The sequence below is a fragment of the Protopterus annectens genome, chromosome 8.part0, assembly GCF_019279795.1.
Source record: "Protopterus annectens isolate FY-2018-M chromosome 8.part0, PAN1.0, whole genome shotgun sequence".
NCBI classification, from domain to species: Eukaryota; Metazoa; Chordata; order Ceratodontiformes; family Protopteridae; genus Protopterus; species Protopterus annectens.
In genome coordinates, this window is record NC_056741.1 from 525159394 (window position 1) to 525169393 (window position 10000).

General features: G+C 37.2%; 1 long non-coding RNA gene across 1 annotated transcript in view; it reads left to right on the top strand.

The window, feature by feature from the left end:
- The first annotated feature begins 2130 nt into the window (after positions 1–2130).
- LOC122808909 overlaps positions 2131–10000 on the top strand; it is a 240950-nt gene continuing 233080 nt past the window's right edge. Inside the window, exon 1 of the long non-coding RNA XR_006365842.1 lies at positions 2131–2605. This is a non-coding gene — a long non-coding RNA (uncharacterized LOC122808909). The remainder of the gene's footprint in view (positions 2606–10000) is intronic.

Consider the following 10000-nt stretch of genomic DNA (forward strand, 5'->3'; position numbering starts at 1 on the left):
GTGTGTGTGTGTGTGTGTGTGTTTGTGGGGGGGGGGGGGGTACTACCAGCAACACTGGACATTAGAGATTATTTATTGTATACCAGAAACCGGCATTTAGATTGGGAGTGCCAATGGTCACCACTATATATGACAACTGCCATGAAACATGCAGTTAAGTTACAGGAATACAGTTGCAAGAGCAGAAACTTCCCCCCTTGCCTAATACATTTAATTTTACAGTGTTCATGCATCTGAGCCTGCAGCACTCTGCATTCTTAGCTTTCTTCTTCTTACTTATTTATTTGGTAATTGGGTGATTCCACCATGCATACCAAGACCATTTCTATGTTGGGGGTAATACATACTAAATTAGCTAAAAATGACAAGAAAACAGCTGAATAGAACTTAAAAAAAAGTTTCACCATGCTAGGATATGGTTTCACTAAAGTATTTTCCCAGAGGCTCTAGGCACTACCATGTCTGGTCTTATGTCAGTGTGTTGTACTCTTCTGGGGCTATATATAGCCAAAAGCTATGCATGATGTTATGCTTTTGTGACATGGCTGTACATTCCCTTAAAAAGAGCACAGGTTCACTTCTAGATTAATATCTTCAAAATGGTGGATTTGAGAATTATCGGTAGTCACTTTCAGCTATTTTTCCATTTGAGTGCCAATATATTTTCAGTAAGATTTCATTGTATTTATAGCATACCCACCACTTAAGTGTGTAACTTGAACTAATAGCATACCATTCAACTGACCAGATTTTTGCAGAATGTCTAGATGTTTGCCTTTTTGGTCAGTTCTTTATAAAATATGTGGTTTTCTGGCAAATCACTGAGGACTGGAGTCACTAAATAATGACATTCATTTGACTTTCAGACACCACAAAACTTCAGAAAATACATGGTAACACAAAACCTGTTATTCTGGTAACCTAGTAAGTTTAAAATGAATATTTAAAATATGTCCCTATTTTTTATTTTATTTTATACACCTTTATTGAATTATCACTTGTAACATAGGTACATTTACGTTTATATAAAAGTAACAAAATTGTATTAACAAGTTAAAATTAACATCATTATGCTTCACATATATTGCTAGATATCATATAACCTAAGCAACATTACATAAATTATTCAATTCCTGCCCCCCCCCTCAAACCATCACTTATGACATAAGCAACTGCGGTGGTGGTGCTGCAGTAGCGTTGTCGCTTCATAGCAAGGCGTTGTCCCATTCGATTCTCAGCTAGAGCTTCTTCTGTGTGGAGGCATACGTGAATGGGGCGTGCCTTCGTTGAAGGCTGTGTGTCAGGGCTGGTAACCCGGTACGTAAAAATCCACTACCAATCATTAGCGGACCGGAGTTCCGCTGTGGTGACCCCTAACCGGGAAAAGCTGAAAGACACAACACAACAACTTATGACATAAGCAATCATACATTTATACAAATTAAAACAAACCACACCAACACAATCCTAGATGCAAGCACTTTACATCACTACCATACTGAAACATTCGCAGTTGCAAATCTTATACATCACTTATAATAAAAATATGTCCCTATTTTTGAGCCTTTGTCCATATTTCTTGTGCTAAAAGTTGTGAGGTATGACCTATAGCATTTACCTTTCTGCCTGCTCACCTAACTTTATATGGTTATGTGTTATACAGAAAAAAATGCAGGTGTGTTTAGTATTTTTTTTTATTTATACGTTTGTTAACTGGGTAGGTACACTGGCCTAAAGACCCTTCTCAAGTTTGACTAAGGCAAACAACATAAAGTGTGACTATCAAAACAAACATTTGCAAGACTCTACATAAATATAACAGAGAACAACAGAAAGTTTTCTAGCTGCTCACATCTAATTCACAAACACATGAAAAGTACCTTTGGACCAGTGTTCCTACCTGGTTAACAATTGTAAATAAATATAAATAAATACATTCAACAGGCAGCCAGTGTAACCCAACCACACTACAAACCTAATTGAATGTGTCTGTTACTTTAATGCTGAACAAAGACAGCACGAGGAGCAGGCAGGAAGCAGTGTAAAGCAGACAGCGACAATGTAAGAGTGCAATTGTAAGTGTTGTATATCATTCCCACCATAACTGACTTGATGATGTTGTGTGTGCCGTGCTACTTCTAAGATGGGGATGTTAAGAGCAGTCAGTATGAGTTAACCCATCTGTAATTTCTTCACTAATTTCAAGAGGAAATGTATTTGGAGAATAAATGTATCTGCAGTAGACTAAACCTGGTCATTGTGTCATGTATAAACCTGTAGTTTTAGAAGTCTTAAACTACAAACTGCAGAAATGTACAGCAGACCACAAACTATAGAGAGAATTCAAATAAGATTGGCAGTTGTGTATGTAAATTGTACTTCATCTGTTAAAAGGCATGGTTCACACTTTTGTGTAATGCTTGTTGTACCCAGAGGTGGCGCTGTCAAAACAGTCTTGCTTTTGAACAGAACTATTTCCTTATTCATAACTGGGACCACACCTCGCACCTTCAGTTAAAGTTCTCAAGGACTTTGCTTCATGTAGGGGGGTGGGGGAAATAAAACAAAAAAGAAGCCCCTGAAAACGTTTACATATGAAGAGAAGGTAAGAAGACAAAAGTTTTTATAACAGTACTTCATATCTTTTTCTTTTTACAGAAAGTTGTGGTCTAACGTTCAGCTGTGTGCTGAGGAGGGAAGTTGAAAGCTGCTGTAATTTGAATGTCATATACTAAGCCGTTTGCTCAGTTCTTTGTACAGAATGTGAAAAATGTGAGTGGTCAGTGGATAGAAGCTTTGCTACAAGCTACAAACAAAGAACACTTCTCTTCCCATTTGAAAAGAGGCAGCTGTTGTTGAAATGGGGAAAAAAGTTTTAAAGCTGATGTGAAGGTTTCTTTTTACTCCTCACACGCAGGAAGGAACAGTCTAATAACATCTCTTTTAGCTGCTGTTAAGGATCAAGTTGTATGAATACTGATGTGCAGTCTTTGGATGAATGTAATATTTTAAGGTACTTCAAATTGTTTTTCTTACCAAGTTAAAAAAAATGTTTCCATTAATGTAGAAAATAGTCAAAGTGAAATGTTGTGGTATTTATCTGGGAACAGTCTGTAATCGATTTCAGCAAAATTATGAAAGCATAATTCTGGCTTGTGTGGTCAGGAAACAAAGAGGAGAAACTAAATTTCACAAGACAATAAGCAGCAAGTGAAATCTGCCTAGCAAAAAGTTACGTCTTTATAGATGATACAGTTATTCAATATTGTGCTAAATTAGGGGGCCACAGCTAGCATCAAAATGCATATATTTTTTTTTTTTTTGGATCTGGAAGTACATCTGATTTGACTCAAGTGACACAAACGTAATATTTCTAAATGCTTTCCACTTAGCTTGCTTTTTAAACATACAATATTTTCTTATTGTTTCAATGCTGTTATTGTCAGAAAAATGTATGGCTTTTACAGGAGATGTGTAGTATAGATTCCTTGTCTGGCTTCTTGCACACAGCAACCTGGCTGCTGCCTGATAACCCTTCCAGTTTTAGATCCAGTTGCATGTCAAAACTGGAATCTGTACGTTAGTGCCTTCCACCAGTCTGACATGTATTTGAGTGGTTGTAGCATAAGTAACACTAGTAACAGAGAGCTAAACGAATTTCCCTGAGCAGTTACCTGCATTCCCCTTTCCCTGGAATCTAAAATGTCATCATAATTCAGTCCACACTGGTCCCTGTGTTGTTTATATTAGAAAATTGGCACCAAGAGAAATGTAAAAAAACATGCAATGGTAATTAATACATTTAAACAAAGTACCGCTTATCTAACCTTCAAAACAATGGAGATACAGTATTTTGCTATGTGAAAAATTATTCATCTAAGCAGAACTCCAGTTCTTTCATTCACTGTTTTGCTTTGACATCCCCACCTCATGAATTTGATGTAAAATGCATACTCATATTTGGATAAGTGCGACTTTCCATATAAACGCCACCCAAAAGCATCGCAGGGAGAAAGACCTGAACTTAAAAACTGGGTAGGTACAATGTATTCATTTATACCTTCTGTTCCTACAGAACTTTGTCTTAAAAATGGGTAAGGTGCTCCAAATTAAAAAAGAATACTATGCCACTAAGAACATATGTGATGGCATTCAGGAAAAATAAAACTGGTTAAAGTGTTCCAAATTTAAAAATAAAATTATGCCCCTAAGAACTTGTGTGGTGATATGACTTGAGACACTAAATGAGGAAGTGTGTGTGTGTGTGTGTGTGTGTGTGTGTGTGTGTGTGTGTGTGTGTGTGTGTGTGTGTGTGTGTATGCGTGTGTGTGTATGTGTGTACATGTACAACTGTCAGATAATGTTCATAAACACCCAATCATGTTTACTAGAACTGCGTTACAATAATTGGCTTCAGCAACACATCATGACAGCAGTTACTTTTAAATTCTATTTTTTAGGGGGGTTATTTTGAGGATATGATTGTTTTGTCATATATTTCCCACATCCTGTCTATACACACACACACACACACACACACACACACACACACACACACACACACACACTCACACTAATGCAGAGACACTAAGGCTATATTTCAACTGGGACTTAGGTAAAAATCTGGAATCAAGAAGTGAAAGCTAAAGTTAAAACCGACAGTGTTCTGGAATTGTGTTCATCTTTTATCAGAGAGTGAAGCAGTGTCTTGAGTTTCTTGAGTGACTCAGTGCAGGGGGGGGGGGGGTGCTGTTGATAGAAACATTTCTTGACCAAGCTCTGAAAATGCCTTGTATGTTTTGTACTGCAGTCCTTGTGCTGTGTAAATCAGGGCTCTCCATCCTTTACATGAATACCATATGCTGTACATGCACATCATTTTCCTGCTTTTAAGCTGTGTTTGGGCTTTGGTTTGGATTTAGAGCTAATAAAGATCTTGTGAAAGACGGCTAATATGATAATATGATATCCATGATGCAGTAATGTAGCATATAAAGTTTGTGTGTAGGTACACACACACCTCCAGAATATGGCAGTCTCAGAGCTGGTAATATATAAGTTTGGGAGTGTGGGTGCTCAGTCACCCCCAACATCACAGGGTGTAAGGTGTTTGCCATACTGCAAAAAAGAAGTTTAAAGGAGGAGAAAGATGTTTGATATTCATTTTTCTTCCGTATTTTCTGCTTTTTTTTTGTTGGCATGTCTGGATACGGCACTTGTAGTCCCAACATTTCAACATGAAACACACACACACATACATTCATCTAGGAGATCTGTTGTGTAGTTTTGTGGAACTAAAGCTTGTATCAACAGAATATAGTGTTTACAACATTTTGTCTTAGTACACTAAGCTGCATTGCCAGCCAGATGTCATGTATGAGTACTATCTGTCTGGACTTTCTTCCTACACACAGTCTGTATGAGAAATGCTTGCCACATGTGATTTTAAAATGATGAGGAATCCATGTTAAACGGGCTTCCAGCCATTTTATTCATGTCCTAGGGACTTAATATTTATAGGGTAAGGATTCTAAAGGGCTGACATGGCCAAATACTGTGAAGGTGCTTTTAGATGTTCACTTGGTTAGCCTTTTGCTCTGTACTCATTCACTGTATTTCTTTTGTGATTTAACTGATGACAAATGCAGTGCCACTGAACAGATACTTGTCTGCATTCTGAGGGTCTGTATTATCCCATGATTGTCTTTCTACATGACAGTCCTGGCCACCAAGGCTGTACGTTAATGCCATATTCTGCTGCTACTGCTATCCCATAGCATAGGGAACTGTGTTTCGAGTTACCTGCATCTTAATATCCCCATACGTACATTATAACACCAGATGCTTCAGTAACTGTTTCACTTTAAGTTTCTACAACTTGCAGCAAACTTTTCTTTTACTAACGGATCACGCAATATGCCAAATGCATGTCATTTTTAACTAACAAAAAATTCAGCTGCCTGTAATTTATACTTTGCTTCTGTGTATTTTCCTTCTTATTATCACTAATTGCATTCTTCAAGCAAGAGCCATTTCCCTTGCAACCCCACTATTTGCTTGGGAATGATCTGTCATGTGGTATGATTTCCATGGTAACAGTCTGAGATGCATCAACTTTGCATATGGACATGAGGAGAGCACACATTTACTTGTTACATGCAACAGTAACATTAGAAAAACACTGGGTCACTCTCGGTTTAATATCTCCAAATGTTTTAGGTTTCTAATACCATTACAGAAGCGGACTCCATTCCTAGTCAATTTATGATTAAAGTTTGTGAAATTAGTATTGTTTTAATCTTTGATGTTAGCCAAAAGTGCTCTTCCCAGCACCCACAGTGTCCAGAGATTCATATGGAGTTACATTGTGTCACAGTATACATATCCCAATATAGCTTTAGCCAAGGATAGACTATTTCTGTATATTTTTAACGTGTCTCCTGCAACATTATTTCTGTTGTCAAAGAACATCTTAGTCGTACATACTGTTAAAAATCTGCTGTCCAGGAAGGGACCATATATGCACCACTTGATTTGTAGAAAACGTACACAGCACATTAGTTATGGCATCACATTTCTAACTGTCTGGCATCTACATAATACTTCCTGATGAGGACGCATTTCTGCTAGGCTATCTAAAATGTACGGTTAAATTGAGAGCAAAATACATGAAGTAGCTGTATTTCAATAGAGAGCGCAAGCACATACATATGCACGCATGCACGCACACACACACACACACACACGCGCGCGCGTGCATTCAACTGTATAAGATGGTATACAGTATAGGACAATGTGGGGTTTGAAATTATGAAACTGTTGAACAGTGTTTGCTTCTAATGTCACATGTCCCCATGTTAGTATGTTTAGCAAGATTTAGAAATTATGAAACTGTTGAACAGTGTTTGCTTCTAATGTCACATGTCCCCATGTTAGTATGTTTAGCAAGTAAATCTTAAGTGCCTTCAAACAATGATTTTGTTTAAAAGAATTGCATACGCATACACATGTGAAGTAATATCACTGATCATAACCAATTTTTGTTATGCATTTGATGTCTGAGAAATAGATTTAAAGAAACTCTGGCTTAGAGTGAGGATCAAGAAGTGAATTTCTTGAAATTCATATCTATATCTATATATATACATATATATATATATATATATATAACTGCAGTGGTGGTGCTGCGGTAGCATTGTTGCCTCACAGTAAGACGTTATCCTGTTCAATTCTCAGCTAGAGCGTCTTCTGTGTGGAGACATGTGTGAATGGGCATACCTTCGTTGAAGTTTGTGCGTCAGGGCTGGCAACTCAGCACGCAAAAATTTACTGCCAATCCTTATATATATATATATATATATATATATATATTTATATATATATATATATATGTATATTAGAGGGTCAGCCCAGGTTGGAAGGTTTGGAGACAAAGACAGAGAGACAAGAGTACGGTGGTTTGGACATGTGCTGAGGAGGGATGCTGAGTATATTGGGACACAGATGCTAAGGATGAAGCTACCAGGTAACAGGAAAAGAGGAAGACCTAAGATAAGGTTTATGGATGTGGTGAGAGAGGACATGCATGTGGTTGGTGCTGTGAGGCAACAACGCTAATATACTGATTCCTAATCCTGTCCATCCTCGTCATACCCAGTGCAAATCTTAGCATGTTTAATTCTACTACCTCCAGATCTGACTCCTGCCTTTTTGTCAATGCCACCATCTCCAACTCATTCTGTAATTGTATACCTAAAATGTTAGACACAATCACAACATCTTATGGAATACAATGTTATATACTGGTCCCAGAGGTATTCAATGTGCAGGACTGCAATGATGTTCTAACAGAACCTCTGTGCAATAACTGAGAGCTGTGATTCCATATAACTTTACATATACTGGCATTAAATTCTGATATTTTGTAATAAGTGCCTACCGCATATAACAATCACTGGACTGTTGCAGAACATGGACGAGGGTTACACAAACAGCATATTCTGTACTTATGAGATCACAGCAGTTTACAACTGGTGAAGTTATGGTAAAAGGCAGGTGATGTAGCTTACGTTACATATGGCACACAGACATACGCATGTAATTCCTGTCTGCTGCGGTACAGTATATGCTCTGTTGTATGGAATGTAGTTGGGGATAATACGTTGTATAGTTATGCACTAGTATAAATGACATAATTACATTTTTGATTTATGATATTCTACCCCCTTTTAGGTTGTGCAGTGAGGATGGGAGTCCCATGGTTAATAGATCTAAGTAGAGCTACACTTTAAGTATTACAAAAAAATAAATAAAATTGAAACAAATGTCTTTTGTTGTTAATGACAGCACTGCAAAACCAATTCCTTCAACTTGAGTACAGAATGTTGACAATGATGGCATTTTGACGTCACCGGTGGAGCGTAACGTTAGATTGTAGACAAACCCTAAATTATAATTTTTCTGGGCCCTACCTTATAAAGTGGGCATTTTCCTGTTATCATGCAGTTCTCTATACTGTAACAAATGAAATCTATAAATCTGTGGATTTATGTACAGTCCTTTGTATAAAATTTGTGACACTTTAGTGGATTGGAATTTTTTAAGACACTGACATTTAAAGATTTTTGTGTCTCTTTTACTGTTGTTAATAGAAATTTTAAAACTTGCTACTGTCAAAACTAAAAAGCAAGTAAAAGTCTGATATTCTGGCCTTGTCAATACTGAGAGCCAATTACAGGTGCAAGACATTTACCTGCAATTACAAGTCAGTCAGAAATCTGAAAGTTTTTAACATATTGTTGGAACATAAAAGTAACATTTTGCTATGAAATGTTAACAGCTACCAGCACTGACCATTGTGGTTTCAGGTCAACGTTAATGGTATCTGGTACCACCTCCTTTCATGTACTAGAACTTGCTTTATACCGTTTTATATACCATCCCAACAACTTTCTATCCATCATAATGACCATTCTCACTGTCCATCCTAATCACTTCACATTTCAGTTAACTAAAAATGAATGTGGTTCATTATATACAGTGAAGATGACTCAAAATATAGACCAACGTGGGCTTTCTTATCAGAAATGGGGGGGCAGGGGGAGTGAGAAGTGCAGTATTTTCATTGCCTGTTGTCAGTTTTTAATATGATCAGGTGAAAATGATTACATCGTGGTTCTTATGGGCTATATCAACAAAGCCATCATAACAATCATTCAAAATACATTTAAATGCATTTATCATTAATGGGGAATTTTTAAATGCTGCTACTTAATAAACTGGTGATTTTTCTTGTTAAAAATAAAAATAGCTTTTGCACATTCACTCATCATTTCATTTTTTGATACTTAATTTATCCAGCTCTGGATTGGAGGCGAGCTGTTACCTATCCTGGTACTTAGTGGGTAAAAGGCGAAAGTGAAATAAGTGCTTCATAAGATGCCAGTCTGTTGCAAAACACATATGTATAGCCATATTTTGAAACTTAGGAGTTGAAAGGCATAGAAAGTAATCCTGCATAAGCTGTTAGTCTGTTGTAGAGTGCATACCCACGATATGCATCTATACAGGTAGTTTGGGGGATTGACAATTTATCTAGGGCAATTTATTGGGGATGTGGGAGAAAGCAAAACCACCCAGTAAAAACTCAAACACTAGAAGGATAAACAGACTCCACACACAAGGAAGCCCAGCTGGGAAGTGAAATGGGGAACCAGACTCTGTACTGCAGCAACACCAGCTACTACACCATTGCACTGTGCCCTAGATTTTGTGCTACACGGTATTTTCATTTAGATTTGAAAAATGTTCGTTGCCATTACCTTTCATACAAAAACAGCAGCGTTTTTGTTGAACTTCAGAGCTCAGAGGAAAAAGTGGTTAAAGGATATTTCACCCACAAGTCAGAGGAGAAAATATTTTGTTGCAGCAGTTTCTCTGCAGCTGTTTATTTTCTACAATATCTAGGGGTATACTAATCTTGGAAACTATGTTTCATGTA